This window comes from Argiope bruennichi, chromosome 8 (genome assembly GCF_947563725.1).
Source record: "Argiope bruennichi chromosome 8, qqArgBrue1.1, whole genome shotgun sequence".
NCBI lineage: Eukaryota > Metazoa > Arthropoda > Arachnida > Araneae > Araneidae > Argiope > Argiope bruennichi.
In genome coordinates, this window is record NC_079158.1 from 84,672,952 (window position 1) to 84,697,850 (window position 24,899).

The following is a 24,899-nucleotide window of genomic DNA, read 5'->3' on the forward strand; positions in this document are numbered from 1 at the left end:
AAGTTAAATAATTGTACTATGTGTTTTTTTTAAACTGTTGCCATTTTTTAACTCCTTGATCTAATTTTATCTCTTTTCTTAGCATTTAAAAAAATTTAATGCTTACAACTAACATTTAGTTTAAGACAAAATGTTTTTAGAATTGAGATTGACCTAGGAAAAGAGATTCACATATTAGATAAATTTAATCTGATTTATTAATTAATTTTGTTAATTAATTATTAAGAAACAATTCAAGATACATCATTTTATCTGAGATAAACAAATGAAGCCTCTTTGTATTACAGAAAAATTCGTAAGAATTTGCCAACTTACATAACTTTATTCAAAGATTAATAAAGTTGTTGATGAGCGTAATTCCCATACCCTTAGAAAGGGTAAATTAAAATTTTAAAGAAATGAGTTCCACTGTCCAAGTATGTAGTTGCTGATTTTGGTAATTCTATTTCAAACTGTGAGGTCTGAAGATCAGCAAAACATACAGACAAATAATGACGCACACACTCATCCATCTTTATTATTAACAGAGAAGAATGTTTGTGCGTCTTGGCACTCTATTAGAGCTTACATATTAGAGATGGAATATACATCTTAGAAAAGGAAACTGTGCATTGTAGATACCATTTTTTTTACTTCTGAAAATTTAAAAAAAATATTAATTAAAAATTAAATGAGATTTTGACGAGTTTTTTATTACAATTTTCATAATTATTACTGTATGAAAAGAATTTTTTTTTGTATCATCTTAAAATTCAAAATATTATTGTTTCAATGATTCATTTGTTTTGTACTTCACTTTTTTATTTATTTGTAATAAATTCAAGAGCATATATTAAGCCGTTTTAACAGCAGCAGAATATTTGACTGTTATAAAATAATTCAAGCCGTTTACATCATTGCTACACATATTTGATCATGGACATTTTTTTTCTATTGTTCAAGATGAAGTTACGAAGACATGGCTTATATTTCCATAATTAGTAAATTTCTGTTAAATCTTGCATTTAATATAGCTTTAGAATTTTTTTTTTTTTTTGTAATTGAACTAGAGTTTAATTTTACAACTAAGAAGGAAAGAAAATTTTTAAACGCATTCCTTCTTAAAATATCTTTCTATCCTGTAATATAATAACAATATAGAATATATGATTGTTTTTATCACTTGAAAATTACATTATTATTATAATAAACTGAATTGCAGTTGAATCAGAAAAATTTTCACTGGATAAGATATATGATACATCATCTGAAACATTTCAAAAATCAAAAAGAAATACTCAGTAGTATACATAAAATTTTATTGCTGAATGATTCTATTCTCCGAATTTAGTGATTTAATAAGCCTGATTGGTTTCAACAAAAAAAAGTTTTGCATTAATTGAAGTTTATTAACTCCCGTTTTAAATTAAAGATTTACGGTCGTGCAGCTGACAGGAAATTCAAAAATTATGTAGTATAGAATGGTACATGGTGTCTGAAACAATAGGAGTTATATGATTATCAAAACTTAAAATTCCAAGATGTTTTGCCGAAGAAACAATTTAATTTAGAATTTTATATTGACCAGCAATCTCGGCACATGTGTTGGTCGCCAAAAGCAGCTAGGAAGAAATAAGTAAAAAAAGATCATTGCACTGCATTTGCAAAGATTTTAAATTCAGAAATTTTTTTAATGATTCGTTTATCCCACGATATGTCGTTATCCGATTGCAAAATAGTGAGAGCTTTGATTCTAACCCGAATAACTTAAAGTTGAATTTTTTTTAAAGTTGTAATTTATTTTAAAATGGTTCTTAATATTCTGTGGGAGCTTTCTTTTGAAGCATTAGAAAAATTTCAGTTACAAATGGTTAATTATAATCTAAATAACCTGTATTATTTTAAATTATTTTCCAGGCCAAATTTGTATCAGGGATATTACAAAGAAATATTTTGACAATTACTTTTATTTGTTGCAGTCGTAAGGTGCATCAGCTGCATAATCCAGTTATTTCAGCATTACTGAATTATTGTAAAATATATTTAACTACAAAATTTTAATCATGCAGATAAAAACTAAAAATCGATATCTCGGAAATTGAAATATCATATGAAATTCCATAATTCCATAATTATTTTCTAAATATTGAAGAAGCAAAATTTTAATTTGATGTTATTTATCGCAATTAATGTTTTAAACGCGCATTTTAAAATATTAATATACATTGGCAATGCGCTGAAAGGAAATTTTTTTCAAGAATTAAATCGCTTGTACGTAATTTCGAGAAATAATTTCACAGTAAGAGGAGATAAAAAATTTTGAGAAACATATTAGAGTGAAAAAAAATATTAGACGAACACTTTCAATTTATAAAAATTAGATACTTATCAAATTAAACATAACAATGATTTAATCCTAATGCAAATTTTATACGGTGTTTTATGAAATAATCGAAAAACCTCTAAAAAACAATCACACTTTCTGTATTTTCAATCTATGTTATTGTCACTCTCTTCCTAACCACTAAAAGAAAAATGCTCTTAAAAATCGAAAGACAGAGATAAGCAGCACCTGCCATTCACATCATGTGGTCTGCTAATGACTGAGACCATGTAGAGCTGAACTGACCCCAAAATGGGAAAGCAATCCCTCTGTCCAAACACTGACACTTTTAAGAATAAGCCTGTTATTTAGACGTACCACTTTCGGTAAGTATAGCAATCTGAACGCCGCCGACAGTTGGGTTAAACGATAAAATTCTGTCAAATATTTGACAAAATGAAACGATAAAAATTCTTCATGATCTTTTAATATTATGCTTTTTGCGATTTTAGGTGCAGAATGTCCAATTTACTGGACACGCTGCAACATCTACTAATTTTTCATATTCAGATTTGTAATTATGTTTATAAGATTCTCTATACAGTAGTATTCAGCATACCAAATAAAAAAATAAATGCTTCATAATTCCAATAGAAGGAGATAAGAGTAAAAATTTATATTTATAAAAACATATTTAAATAACACTTTCAAAAATTTTCACTTAAAAATTTAAAAAAAAAAAAAATCACACAAAAATCAATTTTTTAAAAATTCTGCTGACTTTGTAAGTCCATGGTACAATTTTTATATTATTATGATATTAAACTCTATCAATACTGAAAAACTGAAATGGACGTTCAAAGAAATTACGACTAAAGCTTGGGACACCTCGATATCACAGCAAAATTTCTCGCTATTCCATTAAACGCAATAGATTGAGTACAAGAAGGGCGTATTTTATTTTTTAGATATTCTCATCCAGAAGAATTACGGAATAAAGAGTCTTCATCAAAAATTACTGACTAATTTACTTTATAACTACTAGCAAGCTGGATTCCCTTTTGTTTATCAGCCCCTAAAAAGTATGGATTATCATTGCGGTTTTTGAAAGGGGGTATTTTTTCCCTTTGTAAGATAAATTGTTGCGTTCCGCTATTCTTAGCTATCTCAACTTAAATTAATTTTCAAATGAAAATTTTTATATGCCTTACGTTCGGGGGGGGATAAAAAATAATTTCAAATATAAAAATAAATTTTTTGCTTAAAATATATAGGAAAAAAAAAAACCGTCTATCAACGAAAAATAGGACAGTTGAGTAAAATAGTTTTAGTTTAGAAGTTTATATATTGATTTGTTAAAAATCAAAGAAATAAAATAACAAATATATTACTTATTTTTCCTGAAATAAGAAATGAGCTGTATTTCTCTTCAATTTTTAAATAGTTGATTTTGAATAAATAAATAAAATGAAATTAAAAATAATTATCTTATGAAATATTAAAAATACTACGCAATCATTTTAAATATCAAAAATTCATTTTATGAATCCCTACCAAAACAAATTGTATTCCAAAACATGTATTCCATGTATTTCCAAAACAGCAAACTATATCGATACATTATTTTATTAAGTGAGAAAGATACGCACTACGATTTCATTTATAAGATATATTCTTCCCAAATTTACAGAAAGTATTTAAATGCAAATAGTATTAAACATAAATTATGCAAATATAAAAATCAATGCAGCTATCAAAAGAATGAACGTAGAAACAAAATTTAAAAGGATTTACAAAAAAAATTATAAATAGTACAGATTTAAAAAAAATCATTCTTTCACATAAATGGCTTTTTAACAAATTCAGATTTCAAAATTTACATCAAATAAAAAAAAACATAAAGCTATTATTTTACTCATTGATTTAGTCATATTTCTAAATAATATAAAGAAAGAAAAACTTTAATATTTGGAAAAAAAAGTAATTAGTATACTGTTTTGTGCATTAACAAAACAACAACTTTCATTTCTCAATATTTTTTAGACAAATCATATAAAGAAATTCGATACAGACACAGTAATACCCAATTAATTAAATTATAAGTTATACAAAACGTATAAAAATAATGATAGCTAAACTAAATATTATTAATTCAAATATAATTTAACAGAGCAGTTTCTCATTGCGACATTATGAAGTTAACACTATTGAAAGAGTAAGTATGAATTATGTCACATTAAAAATCTGTTCCATTTTCTTTTTGTGTGATTTCATTTTAAGCTAGTAAAAATGCAATTTCCATTCATATTACTCTTTTTCCGAAAGTTTTTTGGAAACTGAAAAGTAATTAAAGATTTTTTTTGTAGTTGGGTCTAAAAAAAGTTACATTTATTTTTTTATATTTTTTCCATGAGAAATAGTTAAAAAAAATTTACAAAGTGACAAATGTAATCTGCTAAATTGAAAGGAGGAAATGAAAAATGTCCCTGTTAGATAAATCCTTCATGAAAGTAATTTATTTTCATTAACAGCAATCAATTTTTTTTTCATCTTCATGCTTCAAAGTTTTATTACATTGTATATAACTGAAAATGATTAGAATCTTGACTATATAATTTTGAATGGAATTTTGCACTAATTTTGAAAGTTAAAATTTCCTCTAATTTTTTTTACAATAGCTTCTTAAATTGTCATCACATTAAAATTAATTTTACACCATTTGAACGTGAAAAAAAAAATGGTAACAACATTTTTTTTTACATAGCGCAGTCTGTTTAATTTTCTTTAAAGTCTGTTTAATTTTTTACTTTTAAAATGTTATATAACACATTTTGAAACAATGATTTCTATTATTGGAATAAAATTCAGGCCAAATGTTTTGTTTATCTAAATTTTTTAAATCTTTTTTTTCCCTTTGTTAAAAATACAGTAAAATTATTATTTTTGTGTTTGCTTTCTCTACAAATAAGATATCGCACAATACTAAATCTTTTTAATCGGAAATCCTCTTAATGGTTAATGAAAGTATTGTGAACTCCGCCACGAGTAAGTGCTACATGTTCTTTTGTCTAATTAAATGTATTGCCTTTTCCTTTGAAATAATTACCATCAAGATTGATCTGCACAAATAAAACTCACGATTTAATTTGGAACCATTTATCTTTTGGCATTGTATTGGTGATGAGACAACTTGATTTCTCATACTCGGAGCAAAGAATTGACTGCAGATCTCAAATGAAACATACTTTTATCGTTTGTCTATTTTTTAACGTTTCTGCTTTTCCTTATTATGCAGATATGATGCAGTTTGAACTCTCTCACTCTCTCTCTCTCAGCTTTTTTTTTCTTATTGTAATTCATTGTATATTTTTATTTTATTCATTAAATTCTCCTTTAAATAATAATTTCATTGTAAGAAAGTACACAGTATATCTACTAAAATCCCTTGCGACCCACTTAACTTAGGAATGGCTGCTGTTATATTCATAAAAGTAGTGCCTACATATATTAAATTTGTCATGATTACTGAATGAAACCGCCTACAGGATAGCCTACTACTTAGTGGAAAACTTCGGAGAACTATTGCGCGTAATGGAAGGACATGCCTGGCTCAGGAACATCAAGGAACAACGGTAAATAGCTGTATAATCGGGGAAATCATTTGTCAGTGTCCCATTGTGGTCACATGATCTTCCAGAAGTAGGCTTGATCTTCCATTGCGGGCAATAGTCGGCCTCCTGTAAACGCTACTTAAATTTGAAGAAAAATAAATGTATAACTAGTTGTTTTTTTAATTCTCAGATCGTTTCGCCATTTCACAGAGTAGGAAAATACAAAATAAATGTGCGTTCAATTGTTCTATTAATGTCCACTAAGTGCCTTTTCGTACTAAATCTATTAAATTCTACATCTTTGTGAATCGCCTTCCTCCACCCCCCCCCCTATCTCGTTCTGGTTTCGAGATGGGACTGCTAGTCCCATAGGTTTCTACAAGGTAGCGCCATAAACGGTTTCATTCAGAAGTGTATGGTTACTTTACTATACGTAGATACCTTTTTTTTATGAAAAATAACTGCCGTTCCGAAGTTAAGAGAGTGGCTAGAGATTTAAGTGGGCATACCATAGTTTAAACACAGTTTTATTATTTCTTTGATAACATTTCAACAGACGTATTAAATCTTAGATTATTTTGATTTTTGCATTAAAGTTCAAATTTTGACTGAAATTACTTATAATAAAACATGTGTTTCAGAACAAGACTGAAAAGAGTAGTTGGAGATAAATGTTCATCGCAAAATCCATTCAAAATCAATTGTTAGGGTATCTTTCTTAAAATACTGAAATAAGAAAACTTTCCACCACTTCATTTAAATATAAGTAAAAAGCAAGCATCAGAGATGGATACTTTTATTAAATAACCCATATGACAATTAGGATGTTAGTAACATGCTACTTTGATGCTACTTTGCAGTTCGAATATTACTAAGGCAGTTTGAAAAGTTTCCTAAAATTTCTTCTATTCAATTCAGTTTTGTTGTAAAGAAATTAATAAAATAAAAAAAAAATGAGATTATTTTTTCTTACCAGGATGAATTTCGTGGCAAGCAGAATGCAAAATCGTATAATACATACTGGTAAAAACATATACATTTTTTACCGGTATTTTATGCATACATCATTTAGAAAACAGTTGAAAATTTCTTTAAATACTATCAGATATAGTTTTATTTGATAAGGATGAATGAAGAAACCTACAGATTTATTAAATGAAATGGTAACTAGATTCATGAATTGTTATTTAAATTGTTATATATTTCTGTTAGAGTATATATTCCTGACCTTTAAAATGTTAATTTAAATGTTTCAAAAATTATGTGCATACATAGAGAAATGCAATTTGTTTATTTATTGTACGCATGAAGAATTAAAATTTCTGTAAAAAATATATTTATTAAACGATTAGCAACAAATATGAAATATATTTGCCCATAAAGAGATCTCAAATTTATTTGTTCGTTATATTTTGCAGTTTGGCATGTGGTTTCTCTACAGACATTTATTGCATGTCTAAATATACTTATATTTTTGATAAATAAATAAAAGGTTCTATAGATAACCGTTATTTATTTCCTACATTTATAAGAAGTTTTTAAGAAAGAATTCATGGTAAAAAGTAATTATTTTTCATGTTTTTTATTACTCAAAAATTCTTTCTGTTATACGTTTCTGAACAATATTTATCTGACAGATAAATCTAAAATAAAAATTGTTTAATAAATATTATTAAATAAATAATTGTTTTCATAATACATATAATGAAATGAAATTATTTTACCCAATTAATACCAATATATAATACATATAAATATTTTAAAATTTCTTTTATATAATATTTATTCCAATTTATTTTATTTTCAGTTGTATTTTTTCTAAAACTTTCAAGCAATAAAAAAAAATAAAAATAAAAAAAATAAAAAAAATAAAAATTTGGGAATGAGCGTGAAATCCCAAGTTTATTAATAATTTCGATAATAAATGATTATTATTTATTATCGATTTAGCAAGAAAACTCATATTTTCTATTACATTAAATATACTATTTAAACAAATGTATGTTAATATAAAAGGAGAATTATTTTAGGAATCCTTATAAACAGTTACATTTCAATTTGGCCTAAAATTTAATCATTTAATATTTTACTTTATTTTTAAAATAGTAGGTTGGAAAATTATTTTATATCTTCTCAAAAATTATTTACGACATACTTATTAGCTCTTTATTGAAATTTCTAAAATGTTTGCTAAAAAATTCACTAAGTATTTTCGTGATATATATATATATATATATATGTGTGTGTGTGTGTGTGTGTGTGTGTGTGTGTGTGTGTGTTAAATCAATTAAGACAAAGTGAAAACGTGTGCAAATTTTGAAAACAAATCCGGAATACTTCTTGAATTCTGAAAAATTATGTGATCCCTAAATAATATTGTAAACCGAAAATTGGTTTCAAAGCACCAGAAATTATTATTATTGAATTATTTTAAACTTTAAAATTTCTTGATTTCATTGCAATTCTAGGCACGCAGTATTGACAGTATTTTCACAGCGATGTTAGTTTGTCAATTTTTACGGGTAAGAATATCTATTAATTTAAATTAAAAATAGCTATAAATCTTCCATGCGTCTATTGATAATGATTTACCTGTTGAAGCTTTGTATATTTAAACACGAAGACAATATAATTTTGGAAACCATGACACATATTTATTGAGCTTTTTTTTATATTTTTCCTATCGCATATATTTACCTAATTAATCGCTTATATTTAAAAACACTTTAGCCATATTTTCTAACATTTTATTTCAGACAAAATAAAAATAAAATTGAGCCTGCTGGAGCATGTTCCGTTGCATGGAAAATATATCTTTTATGAGCATATTGCCATCACATTGACCAACGTGTAAAACAAAAGATTAAACAATCTGTTACTGAAAGCTAAACCTAGAAAATTGTAATTTTCATCACATGTCTGTACGAAATGAAACCAATATGAAGTAAATATTTGCTAAAAAATTAATTGCTATAAAATATTTTCTTTGGCCTTTTAAAATATCTATATTATTAATTTCTATAATTCAGTTCTATTTAAGGCAAACACAATTGAATATATTCAGTATATCCACTCTTATCAGGACCCAACAGCAAATTTCTAAAACTTTAGTAATAAACATATATATTTAAATTTGAATTTTTATGCAGATCTTTTGTCCTGTGAATTATGTTTAACAAAATATTTTTTTTGCACTAATATATTAAATAAAAAAAAACTACATTATTTAGCGAACTAAAACTGATTGAGTTGTAAAAATTTGTATATCTCTATTTGATAAAAACGCGCGAATTTAAACTTCTCCATTAATAGCCTTGACGAATAGGACACAATCAACGCCTAGAGTTTTCTCAAGGCTGGTTCACCTAAAATGATGCAGTTGATTGTCCTAAAGTAATAATATTCAGTCTTGTAATTTGACCAGAATTGATAGAATAAAACTGAAACTTTAGATTAAGGAAGAAATTTAGATCAATATTATTTTATTGATGATTTATGAGATCTTTTGATTGTATAAATTTAGCATTCATAATTGTTTTCAGACTTATATTTACTGACTGAAATAATATAAAATACTACTTACTACTTTCAAATCATCTTGAAAGTAAAATTGCATCTTATGACGAATCAGTGAATTTTTTACTGAATAATTATTTGAGATATTGCATAAATTTAAGAAAACCATATTCTATGATGCAAATATTTAAATATTTTAATGTAGAAGAATATATATATATATATATATATTACCTGAAGAAGAATTCAAAGATTAAATATCTGATGTGATATGGTAAAATGATGTAACGATCATCGTGGTGTATATAGACTACAATAGCCTTTGTGCAATATATGTCCATTGAACAATATTACAAATTTTTCATTTAAGGAATGCATTTTATTCCATATATTAAATTATATATAAAATACTGCTTTTTCCAAATAGGTCGAAAATCCAGTTTATGATAACCAATACTGAAAAAATCAATCCTTCATTATCTTGTTTTTGAATCAAAGTATTACTACAAATATATGCAATTTTTCATTTGAAGTGAATTATTCGTAATCTCATTTTTACTCAAAACTTTTAGTTTGTTTGATGCTTAAAGTCAAAAGTCAAAAGAAAATGAATTTATAAATCAGAGAAACTATTCCAAATTTAAGCACTACATTATTGGTTTTTAATAATTTAATTTTTGTCTTCGATTTAAAAATAATCTAAAAATTTATTTTCCCAAAACTTTTCCTCATAATGGATACTAATGCGCAATTTATGTTTTTTATTTCAGATATAATTTTTGGAATAATTTTCAATTTAATTTTTACTGATATTTAACACAAAATACTTTTCCAGAATTTTCTATCGTTACTAATAATAGTCACAAAAATGTTCATTAAAGCAGAAGCAATATTACAACTTCCAATTGCTTCTAAGTAGCAGTTTTTCTTAATGCTATAATTACATTTTCATTGTAATACATAATTTCAAAATACTTCAAATTTAAGAAAAGAATATGTGAAATTAAAGAAGATCTAATTAAAAAAATGAATGTGAATTATATGTTAAACATAACGATTTATATTCGGAAAAAAGAAATTCTTTAATCATGATTTTGTGCAATATATACTCTTATATAGTAAATTTTTAACATATTAGCTATCTTTTTATCAAATATCATATAGACATACAAAGCGTAAATGCGTTAAATCACTCAAAATTATTAAAATAATGGGCATAAAGCATGCATTACCTAAAATTGTTTATTTTCAAATTTTTTGGTATTTTAAGTCATTTATATTTTGGAAATTAAACACTTTGTGGAATTTATTGAATTATTAGATTTCTTAATGCAATCAGTAATTCACTTCAGATTTTTAATAGGAATATATTTATTATGATTAAGAATTTGTGATAATTCTTCACTGTGCAATAAGTTTCCGCAAAGAAGGGAATTTTACACAGAGCTGTAACAACTGCTAATTGAATGCCCTGCCTTGGCGGTGAACTAGGTGACCGTTTGGCGACGAAAATTTAATACAACGCTTTGAAATTGTCAAGTTAGTTCAATCTAAACACTGTTGCAGTTGTTGTTTTGTTTTCTGCATGCGCTGTTTAATATACAAATTGTCCATATTCTGTCACGTGTCTCACATTTTCTTGTAAAATGATTTCGTTCTTCGTCTGTTGGATTTTCATCGTACATGCACTGGAGCGATTTTTTTTCTAGCACTATAATACTTTCCATTTCGTAAGAAAGAAAGAAAAATGTATTATCTATTAAGAAGCGCATGAAACAGAATCAAATCCTTTTGATGCTCAGTTTAAAATCAGGAGAATAATATGATAGAAATAAGGAATATTTAATTAGATGTCAAACTTTCCAAAACAATTTTAAATTTGGTGATTAATACTATGAACTCAGTTGCTGATATCCGAACAGAAAAAATGTAAAACTTATATAAAAAGCTTTTCTTACATTACTACATGCTAAACTGTACATTAAATTCTTATATGTTAATATTTAACTTAAATTATTACATTATTATAATTCTCAGATTTAGAGATGCCATTTTAATGCAAATACTTATTATAATGAGCGTCATGTCGAAATCATCATGTTCTACCAATGATTAGGCAGATCTGAAGAAGTAAAACAAAATTTTGCTATAAATTAAATTAGCTGAGTATTTCTTAATTGCACATTATCAAGTGTTTGAAAATAATTTCAAATTGGCAGAAATTTGCTATTTTCATTAGCTTTGTTTCAAGGTTAGAAATAAATTATTACTATTTTAATTATAAAAAAACGATAAATAAAAAGGCATGTCGGAAAATTTGAATATTGTTTTTATTCAAACGCAAAATATAGACACCTGGAATTTTTTTAATCAAATAAAAATTTCAAATTTGATTTAATTTTTTATCCCCAATAATTTTTCCTTATTGTTAACGAGTTTCATTAATTTTGCCTTCATGTTTTCAAGCAAAATGAATTAATATATATACATTTTTTTATTTTAATATAAAGTTATTTGGTAGTTCTTATTTCAGTTTAGAATCTTTTACATTCAATATAGTTTACAAATTTTGAAATACAGATCTATTTGATAACCATATCCTACATTAATATGTCAAGACTGCATATTTCTTGAAACCAAATATTAATAAAACCAAAGAGTTTTACAAACCAAAAGACTAAATCATAGAACATAACACATATTTCCCAATCGTATCCCAGCACATTTTATATCGTATTGAACTATACTGATTCATCAATTTTTAAGTAAAATAATGTGAAAAAATATGTATATGTGTTGAAACATACAAATGAGAACTTTAGAATAAGATCAAATCAACTTATAAGTATTTGGACGGGAAAAAAATTCAATTATGTGGTAATGTCTCAGCAATGACTATTATTCTTTTTTCTATTTTTCATCAACAGTTAGAAGATATTTAGATATATTTATGTTGACGATTTTAACTTCACATAAATAATTTGCCATTTATCATATTAAATATTCATTTCTTTCTCATTGTTATTTGCAAATTAAAATACAAATGAAATTTTTCAAAATAATGTTATTAAAACTGTTTTTGAAAAATTCTACAGGATTTTTCTAATTTTACTTGCAGTTAACTGAGGATTTTCATTTTCAATTAGCCTATAAAAGTGAGCACAATTTTATTTGTTTTTAAGTTGTATAAAGTGCATCGATGAAGCAATTATTTATTTCATAATCAAATAATTCGATTATTTTACGTTTCTTTGTAGAATATTAATATTTTTCTTAGTATCTATAAAATATTTCATTTCTGAATATATTTCTAATTACAAAAGGAAGAAGAGTCACTCTTGAAACAGTTAAAAGATTTCAACTAATATGTTTGGGACAAATACGTTGCAGGAGAAAGAAGAAGTAAAAAACGTTGTCATGCAGTATTTTTTTTATTTCATTGCATTTAAAAAAGAGGAAGAAATACTTCGCTGCACACGTTTTTACAATTTCACAATCATGGAAATTACGGTAGAAAAAGTATTTTTTAATCTACAGAAATGAAGTCACGCTTTGTGGGAAAAGAAGTTCACTTTCATGAAAACCTTTTATATGATAATAAAATGAATGCATTATCTTGTTCCTTGTTTTTTCTGAAACCATTCTTATGCCATTAAATAATGTTGCAAGAGAAAACTAAGCGATTTCACTAATTCATAATTTTTTAAGAAATAAAACTATTATGAGAAAGAAAGAAAAAAAGTAGATAAAAGAAATAAAGCTAAAATTCCATTCTTCACTTAAATAATGGCAGATTAAAGCAGAGAAAAAAGTTATAATTGCAAACATTCATTTTATTGAAAAATGGATAAATAAATGTCAGTCAATGAAGAAGGAGAAAATAACATTAAATTATGGAAATAGATTCATAAAGCATTGTTTGTAATACACCGGGGAGCCTTATTTGCATTTTTATTACAAATATTCTTATTTCCATTAGTAATAAACCTGTTAGTAAACAAATTTCGAACAAAAACATAACAAGTGCTTTATTTTATTACCCTGAATAATATTCTAATTTTGTTAAAAATGTTTAAGTAGATTAGTGTAATTAATTAAGTAGATAGTGTAATTTGCTATAAATACATGTATCAAATATTATTTAGATACAATTTCTGAAAGAATGAAAACCGAATACAATGAAATAAATGTGATTAATACGAAATTATGTGGCATATGTTATATGTCTTTGTGTAAATGGGCGATTTACTGGGTTTAAATTTTTATATAGTTTTACAGATCATGTGAAGGCAATATTTAATGATTTAAATCATAAAAAATTTATTCTGGATGAGCTAAAGTGGTTCTTATGACTGTAATTTAATTTGAATATTTGATAGCTAAATAATTTACTTCTTATTCCATTCCTAATGTTTCTCTTGTTATTGCTTCTTGCATTTTTCTGATAATGATCAAATTCATATTTTATGAGTTTAAATGTTATCGATAAATCGCATTATTTCCCATCGTAGTTGGAATCGAATATATATATATATATATATATATATATATATATATATATTATTTCGGAAAGAGATTGTATTTAAAATCTGGGAATTTGATATTTTCAGATTCGTTGCTTGCGGCTTCTCTTAAATTCTTTTTGAATTCATTTTTTTATTTTGTTTCTTAAACTATAAAGAAATGAAATAAAAATAAAATTTAAAAAAATCAAGCAGCTAGGGCTTTTAAGTGAAACATCATGAAGTCATTTATTTTACGAAGCAAATAAAAATATAATTTATAGTTTTGTATATTTTGTTAAAGTTATTCTAATAATACGTTATTCTAATAAATAGATTTTTTTTTTTTACTTTTGTTAAAAGCAATGGGAGAATGAAATCTTACTGTTATAACTTTTTCAAAATCTTTAGTTACGGAAATTGTACATTTCTATTACTTTAGTAACTGTATTTGATTTTTAATTTCAAGTACTTTGCCGAAGCCGTTACAATTAGTTATATTTGAAATAAATTTAGGCAAAAAAGTCCAAATGAATAAAAATAACAATTTCTTTTGAAGAATAAAATGTCAAAATATTTGCATTTAATGTTTTCGAAAGCAACTTTTCAGAATTTTATTCATTTTAGGGTCAGATTTTATGAAAGAATGCAGAAAGTTTGGCTAATCTAGTTCCATTAGCTATGCAAGTCCAGAACTTCAAAATCTTTAAAATTATTATTAGAATTTAATTATTTTTAATAGAAAATGTTATTTGACGTAATATGGTAAAACAAGTAGGAGACTTCTTGAATATTTGTGAAAAAATATGTAGAATATTTTAAGAATTGTGCAGTATAGTTTAAATGATGATAATAATAATATAAATTATTGCAATTTTTTAATTCAAACTTATCATCTATTATTATACAACTAATTTTATGTTACTAATCATCATGACCAAAAATATTGTGACATAATATTTTAGAGAATTGTTAAGGAAACAAAATGAAGGAAAATATGGATTTCGCTTAGGGACTATATATATATTTATATATATTAGACATATACATTTTCGACTGTCAATAAAGTCAAGTCACTGCATGCCTGTCGTTATTTACGAAAAAATAATGTTTTAACGTATAAAATGAAAAGTGACTGTAGAAAATAAATCAGTAGAGTAACTTTAAGTTCATGCAGAAGTAATTTTGAGAAAAATCATTTAAAAAATTTCTCATAATATAAACAAATTCCATCCAATTTTTTTTTTTTTTTTTTTTTTTTTTTTTTAGTTAATAGCAAATTATTATATATATTATAAAAAATGTCATTTTCTGACTGAAAAATTGAAAAGTCATATTTACAAGCAAATAAGGTACATTTCTTCTATAAATACAAGCATACAAATATCCTTTCAGTAATTTAAATGTTATAAGATTAGGACTTTTTCGTTTTTTTTATAAATTATGGTTTCCAAATTTATCATTAAAAGTCTAAGATTAATGCGCAAACAAGTTTTTACTTTATAATTCTTTATTATTTGCATAGATAAAAATTGGTTGTTCCTCATATAATTGAAATTTATATATATTTTTTAATGTATTATCAGAATTTTTGTGTTAAATTTTATTAGTTTTTTATATAAATTTGCTTAAAATTAAAGTGGTGAATATAATATTATTGAAAAAATGCGGGATCATATTTCCAGACTCGTTAATATAACTTAAAAAAAGTTTTAAAAGTATAAAAATCTCTAAAAGTATAAATCAAGAAAATTTTCTATGCTAAGCTAAATAAAGTGTTCAATGCAATTTTATTAATGTTTTTATAAAAAGCGGATGCATTTTCTACTTCATTTCTTCAGCAAATATATATTTTTGTTCTTGAAATATGTTTTTAAAAATAATTTGTATTTAAATTTTTGAATTGCATGACAAAAACATTGGTTTAGAATACATATCATGTTCTCAGGATTTAGAATGTTTAAAAATGCCAGTTAAAATCTTTCTGTTTCAGAGACTTAAAAAAAAAGTATTTTTATGCATTTTTTTTTTTTTGCTTTGTTGTAGATATTTCTTGTTTCTTTAAAAATATGTCAACATAGAAAATAATTGCATTTTTTATTTTTTTCTAATTTTGAAGGCAAACATGGAAATAAAGTTTTAAATTATATGTTTGTTAATTCATTAAAACTTAGAAATTATCGAAAAACTTTTTACATGCCTCGTGTCAGTAAAATTAGCGTAGAAATCAATTTTAATGTATTTTAAATATTCTGTTAATTTTATAATTATAATGGACGAAAATAAACTAAAATAACTAATTAATAAACTGAAACAGCAAAAAAGATTTATTTTTGGCTAATTTTGCTTTTTTAAGAACAATAACACGTGATGAAACTAGATTATTTAAAAGTTTTATCACATTGAAGAGTATTTCAATAATTTACCTTCTGAGAAGGATAAATAATTATTTGCAACATTGTATCTCTGTCAAAATGATGCTTCGAAAAAATTGGAATTTTTAATTTCGATTATTATACAAGAAACATTAGTTTAGAAATTTAATAAAATATTTCATAGGTAATTCTGAAGAAAAGAAAAAAATACTTTTCTAAATCAATGCTTTAACTTAAAAAAATAATTTGATAAGATAATGATTTCCCTGTAGAATTACGTGCATAATACAGATTTTCTAATCTTATTTTTGTCAAAATTTAAAAATAAAACCAGTGAAAAATCTGCAATATCCAGTATAAAAATAAAATAAAAAATTGTGTTTTAAACAGGGATTGAATAATTTCTTATGAAGAAAATATAAATTCTTTGAAGTCTACTGAGAGTTCGAAAAATAAAATATGCAAAATGAATAATTTCTACGAAATTTAATGTAGAATTTTAAATTTGTAAGCTATTGGTGAGATTGTTATACAATTTAGCGCTTTTAAGTCAATACACTGTGGAATTTCAATAAAATATATTTGCTTCTGCGATAACTCACGACTTCTACGAAATTCATTTTTTTTATTTTATCATTGGCATCTGACAAAAGAGAATAAAGCGAAAAAAAGACTGAATATGCATAATTTTCGTCACATTAAATTCATAAATCATATTCTTCATTTTTGGAAAATAATTTTTATATCAATGCCTTTTTTTTTCCAAAAAGTTCAATGCACATCCTTTCCTTGCGAAGAAAAGGGGCAAACATTGAGAATTGAGTTTTGAATTTAATGCTTCTTATTTATGAATTATTATTATGTCCAAATACCGCAGTTTCTGTTTTTTCAAAATTTCCATTTTGTTCTGAAGACAAACATTTTAAAAGTATTGGGCAAAATTGCAAGAACTTCACTTTAAAACTATCGAAAAGTGAATTCTTAATCAGCAATTTAGAAATAACCGTATGAATCTGAAAATAATGCAGAATAATTTCTGAAATCTTTTAATGTATTCACAATAAATGTTAGAGTTATCGATGCCTTGAACTGAAATTTTATTGGAAAACTTTCAAGCAATATTATCACCTCTTATTGTTTATGTTTTACAGATTAAACGACATGAAAATTTCGACGCATCTATGTGTTTGTATTCTCGAAATGTTTTTGTATTTCACCCTTTTTCATTCAACAAATTTTTATGGATATAGTTTTCAAATTACAATAATACAATAATAAGACTACACACACACACACACACACACACACACACACACACACACACACATATATATATATATATATATATATATATATATATATATATATATATATATATATATATATATATATATATATATATATATATATATATATATATATATATATATATATATATATATATATATATATATATGTATATATATATATATATATATATATATATATATATATATATATATATATATATATATATATATATATATATATATATATATAGGGAAATGCAAATTGTATGTAGAAAAAATTCGGTCTAAACAACATTTTTAAATGTCATAGTTCTTTCCTCTTTACAAAAATTACTTTTTCTTTTATTTGCATGTTGTGGAGAACATATAATCTATAATAGTGTATCTAATCTATATAATATATATTTTAAAAGAATTTCAATAAGAATTAAAAGAACAGCGTTTCTTATTCTAAGAAGTTTTGTTATTCAAGGAAAAATTCAATTGGAATGCACTTTTAATCTGTGAAAGGTATATTTAATATAATTAACTTTACCTTTTTAAAACATCTGATTGTAATAGATAGTTAACGATTAAAGCCTTCATAATTTCCTTGCAATGAAGATGCATATTCGTTTTACTTTATTCGTGTGAAATATATATTATCTATAATGTAAATTTTTAAATCCAATTTTTTTTTGTAATTTCTAATGTAAATGTTTACATAAATTTCTTAATAGGGATTTAAATCTAGATTTATTTTCTAAAACCTAATCTCTAAAATAGTAATGATTTATACTAATACAGAACCAACTTTAGTTCTTTATTTTAGCAAGAAGCATTACTTGAATTAAAATAGACGCCACTTAATAATGAAACTTTCGGTCGAAGCCAAGGTGTATTATTGATCGTTACAGACGAAATGTCTTAAAAATTCTACGATTTTGTAAAAATACAAAGTAGCTAGAAAATACAAAGTTCTCGACATTATTTATTCGGCATATTTTAATGAAGTAAATAAATATAAAATAAGGAAGAAAAAATAAACACATTTTTTTTTAAGTTTCTTTATATATATATATAATACTTACTAAACTGTAAAATATTATTATTAGTTGTAAATACTTGCTTTTAAAATATATTTAATTATTCCTTATTTAAATTTATTTTATTAATAACAAACTGGTGTAAGGTGATGATGGATAGAGTATTTTTTTCTGAGAAAACTGCAAACTATGTTGTCAGTTCTTTAATTGCTTTAGAAATTTTCATGATGCAATTGATTTAGAGATTTAGACAGAAATGACAAAAAAAGAATCGTTATAATATATATATATATTTATTTTCTTGGCAGCGAACTATTTATTATTATTAGCTTTCCTTTGAATTAAAAAGCCAAGATTTGATTTTTTTTTTGATTTTTTTTTACCTGCTATAATCCAATTGGTTATTTCTATTCATTAGAGGATCGACTTGCGCACTGAATAAAGCCCTATTGCAAATTTTCATTACTCCTTCCTTTCCTAAATAAAATTTCTTTCTATGAGAAAAATATTTTAATTTCTGAATGCAACACCTTAAGAAACCATACAAAATTCGAATGCTAAAAAAATACAAAAGTTGCTCTATGGGAGAGTTAAATATAATTCTTTCATCAGATTTATTCGTTTTGATATTAGTCAGGATATGTATGAGTACTCCACTGTTTAACTATTTCTTTACTTCTAGTATACGCAATATGCAAAGAAAAAATATTGAAATCATCAAAAAACTCGATCTTCCTCACCTTCCAGATCTATAACCAATCCATTTTTGTAAATTATATCTGTTTTTTGTTTGTGATAGAGGGAACTCCAAAATCTTTTGATTTATATGGATGGTATTTGGTGCATAGACTTTTTGGTGTATGATAAGTAAAGTTTGGTATATATATTTAACACTTAATGTGTAGATGTGTGTCAGATCAGATCAAAGAGCTGTCTGTCTGTCGGTCTGTACTTCCAAAATCATGTAAACATCATAACTCATAAACTCAATGGCCGAAAAAATGAGAAATTTTTAAGATTTTTTTTTTTTTTTTTTTTTTTTTTTACTGCACTTATAGTTCTTTCTCAAATTTTAGTCTTAATTTAATCTTTAATCTGCGCCAAATTTTAGTCTCATTTTCAGCCAAATTTTAATCTTTAGTTTCATTTTATGATCATCTTTGGTTTATGGAAGTAAATAAATGAATGTGACATCATAAATTAGAGTAAAATATCGCGCATTTAATAGTTTAATAAGACATGCATTTGCATTTTATCATGTCTATGGCATTCTTTAATATTAGATTAGATTTTATACGGTTTTTCTCATTTTGTTAAAATGTAGTGTTTGATGATGAATTATAACTTTTAAAACTAGAATATAGTTTCAAATACTTCTAAAACATCTTTTTTATTAATATTTTCTACAATGAAATCCCCTGTTAAATAGACAAAATTTAGTTTAACAAATTGAAAATATTTAACTGTAAAATGTGAATACAAAACTCCAAATTGCAGAATTACTCACGAATCTCAAATATTATCATATTTTATTCGTTTTATGCTTATTTGCTTTGTGTTACAATGTATTCTGATTTTTTTTTAAATGTTGTAAATGTTTAAATAGAATTTATTGCGAATGGAAATGCAAATTATTTTTGCTGCACAGGAATATTTTGTAACAAAAATAAAAATTAATCCTTTCAAAACGATGCGAAAACGTCTTTTCTACGAATGGAGAAAAATAGTTTATTTTGTAAAACCATTCTAAACATTTTCAAATTTTTTTTTTCTATTTCACATTATCGATTTTTTATTAAATGTAGCTTCCGCATTTTCAAAATTCAGTGTTTCTGGAAAAGCAAAAGAATTATTCAATACTTTTTCTGCATTGCTATTTATAGAAGACGCTTTTAAGAAAATATATATGTGAAAAAAATTGCAAAAGAAATAAATTTCCTGTCAGAACCCGAATACAAAAATATAATTCAAAATGTAAATTAAATATTTACATCAATTCTTTGGTTGTATGTAGTTGGCAAAAATGAAAAGAAAGAAAATGCAGACTGGATTCTTAGAGATGTTCTCTTATTTAAAAGAAATTGTGTTTTCCAATTTTTTCTAATATATTATCTGTAGAAATATGCATGTGTATTCTAAAAATATGAAACATGAATCTTTGCTAATAAATGCGATATGTTGTATACATGTAAATAAGGTGTTTGAATTTTACTTGAAAAATTGTAATTACTTGAGTATCTGCAGAATATTTTGTTTTAGGTAATAATCTTTTTTAATTATAATTTTATTTATGCTGTAAAAAGGCAGCTTTACTATGATCTTTATCAATTAACAATACTTTTTTTTCTATATTATTATGTTTTGAAATTTATGAAAAAGTGTTAAGCAATGAATTATGAGATTTCGTCAAATAAATTATGAATTTTTGTTTGAATTTGGAACAGGAACATTTGCAATTTTTTTTAACAAATTGCAATAGATTGAGAAAATTTTGAAAATTACAATTTAAGGAATTAGAATGCACGATTCAGTTTTCGAATTTTTTTTTCGATTTAGCTACTTTTAATAATATTATGTAGATTCTAGAAAATGCTACACATTTTACATCGGGTCAGTAACTCTGTCATCTTTGACATGAAAACTGATATATTACTTTCGTGTGTCTTTTGTCATTATAATGGTACGGTTTTTCCCATTTGCAAGCTAATAGAAGATGTTTTTTTTTTAATGCGTCATTCTAACAGATTCCTTTTTTTCTTCATTTTCTTAATCTCTTTATTATTTTTAAGAGATACATCAGCAATGAATATACTAAAAATGAGTTTCCCTTTAGAGAAACAATTACATTTCCGAAAGAAAAAATTATTAAGCAAAACTTTCAGTGATTTTTGCATTTTAAAATGTGCCTAACCTTCCTGGGATTCCAAAGGTTAACATTTCTCTAAAGCGTATATTATTATTATTGACTTTGTTCAATTACTTTCAGTAAAATAAAGGCATTCTTAATGGATCTAGAAATACCGTAAGCCGACACCTTAAAAATTTTGTTAACGATAAAAAAAAATAAAAGTCAGATATGTAAGGTGTATGAGCATAAAGAATGTGAAACCCGAGTAAGATATATAAATGATATACAATTTATATGTAGTGAAAACGTTCATAAGTAAACTACAAAATTGTAAATAATTTCTAAAAGATGCAAAGAATTAATTTAAGATAAAAACAACATTTATATCCATTTATTTTTGGATGGAAAAGGGTAAATGTTGATAAAGATATGAATCTGATATATATTCAAAATTGTATAGGAGGCATTGGTAATATATATATAATTATATATATATGCTAAATCAAGGCGGACATTTTCTTTCTAATACCAATTTAATATTTACATTACATAACAATGTATAATACAGGGTGCCTCAAAAAGCTTGACCTCGGCTTTTATTCCTTAAATATGGACCGTAGACATAATATACTTTGCAATTACATAATGTAAATTACAAAACTACGCAAAAAAAGCTGTAACATGTTATGAAATCGATTAAAATTTTAAGAGGATTAAACTATAAAAAATACAAATTTAAATTTTTAAACAAACCCCGTACAAAACAATTCCCAGTGAATAAAAAGTGCCCCATCATCTCATAAGGTCATTTATGTAGCTTCATATCTTTGAGACGTTTTGTGATAAAATGCTGAACATGACCTTATTAGAGGATGCACATTTTACTTACGGAATTTTTTTGTATGGGGTCCGTAAAAAATTTAAATTTTGTTTTTTTAAAAGTTTAATTCCCTGAAAACTTTAATTGATTTCATAGCAATTTGCACCTTTTTTTACGCAACTTTGTAATTTACAGTATATGTCTATGATCAATATTTCAGGAATAAAATCCGTGGTCAAGAGTTTTGAGACGCTCTATATATTTCGTATTGTTTATAGGATTCGTTACTTAAAACAAAAAACAAAAATGACTATAATGCATAAAAATGAAAGAAAGGAAAAATTAAATCTTTATATAAAGTTCTAAAATGTGTAAATGAAGTTAGCTTTCACAAAATGTTTTTTCTATAAATATATTGAAAAAAAATTGTTAGAAATTTGCTTCCGATCCCTTGGAACAACTATTTTTAAACAAATAAATTAAAAATACAGCATTTTATTTTGTTTCTTGTAGACCACGCAATTTCATCACGATTCATTCGTCATACTTTTTTTAATATGATAGTGAAAGTGTATGATCGTCTTTCCAACAATGATCGTTTATGGTCACTAAGTAGAATGTATTATGTGAAAATGTTTTGTGATAAATAAGAAGTTGAAGTTAATAAATATAAATAATATTGTAAATAAAGTTAATAAATAAAATGTTATTATATTTATTAACTTCAAGTTATAAAAAGTTGTCATTATGATTGTTATTATTAAAGTTGTTATTATTATTAAAAAAAAAAAACTTTAGTGAAACTGAAAAAAATTAGTTTTCCGCTTGAGCCTAATGAATTTATTATTTTTAAATGGAAAACATTTTTATTTATTAAAAAACATTTTTATTTTATTTATTTATTTTTTATTTATTAAATGGAAAACAAGTTTTTCTTTCCAGTACAAAAATGTATAATTTGTAAAGCTTAGTAATAGTAAAATATATGTACATATACGCGTTATGTAAAATTTAAGCATCCTACAATAGCAGTAATATTATCGGCTTAAAAATATCTATTATTGAAGTTTTATATGCTGTTAGTCTATTTTTTTAAGTAACACATTTTTTTGTAACCAAATAAAAAACTATATCAAAATGAAATGTATGCATTTTATCTATATGATTCCCATAATATTAAACTCAAGCATATTACTACAAATTATATTGTACTTAGAAATAGAAAAGTCTGCTTAAATTTCAATTGTACTTTTAAAGGAAGTAAGTCTAGAGGGCAACCATGACATCTTATAACGACATTAATTTAAATGCAGTAAACAAAACACTGTTATATTGGGGATTTTAAAGCATATTCGAACAATGAAATTAATTCCTTAAAAGCTCTAGTATTTATTGCTATAACATCAAACAAAATGCTTTATTCATCAATTCTATTTTATTTTATAATTTTTGTGTAGATTATAATATGTCTATTTTATTTGGAATGTGTTCTTAGTATGTTTAATTTGGCTTTTAACCAAATATATATTTTATTATGGAATAGCTAGCCTCCTATATTTACTGCTTACAGTTTCTTAACTTATCGTTCAATCTTTTCGACTATCATAACCGATTGCATCAATGACTTCACGTCTAGTTGAATTAATGTATTTAAGGTATTAGTTCAGAACACACCTCTTACATGAAAAACGAAAGCAGCCGATAAATTTATTACCATCGAGTCTAACGGCAAAATCTTTTTAAAATATTAAAGAAAATTTGTTAGATGAGCTCCAGCGGTATTGGAAATGGCTTTACAGTTCCATTCTCTAAAGAAATATAGTAGATGTTCCGGTACCAGTCTCAAGGATTGCAGGAAAGCGATGTGACATACAATTGAGTAAAATAATTCGCCAATTCACAGAATGGAATATTTTTCTAATTCAAAAATAGGCATATAATTTGCAGAAAATCGATACATTTACTGAAAATTTGGAAAGTTTTAATTTTATATGACATAGATATAATTTTTTACTGTTATCTACCTTCCTAAGCTTTACATATTTTTTTTTCAAAACAAGGATTTTCTTATTATTTAAGGTTTTTTTTATAAATTGGAATCCACATTTCAGTTAAATACATTTAGGAAAATCTAAGAATATTTCAATATGATTTAAACTGGTTTTGGTAAATATATGATCATTATCGAAAATTTTATCGACTTTAAATTTTAAAAGTCAATTATTTTCCTGATATATCCAACTGCATAATACAGTTTGTAAAAGTATCGAGTTTCGTCTCTTAAGATAAGTGAAGATCATGCTATTATTTATATAAATATTTCAAGAAGATTCTATGTCGCTAACTGCTATAATAATAGCTTACTAGGTTTGAATCCGATTCCTGTTTTCTATAAGAGTTTCTTAATTATGTTTTGAAGCGTAATTGGTGAAATATGAATCATGAAATTAATATAAGAAGTGATTCCGTTATTTTTTTATAGTCGCTATATTATTTCATATGTATAATCATTAAAAAATACATATATAATTTAATGATATATCACAATTACATGAAACACATTTTGAAAGATTAATCTGAATACTTTTATCAATTTTAGAAGAAAATATTA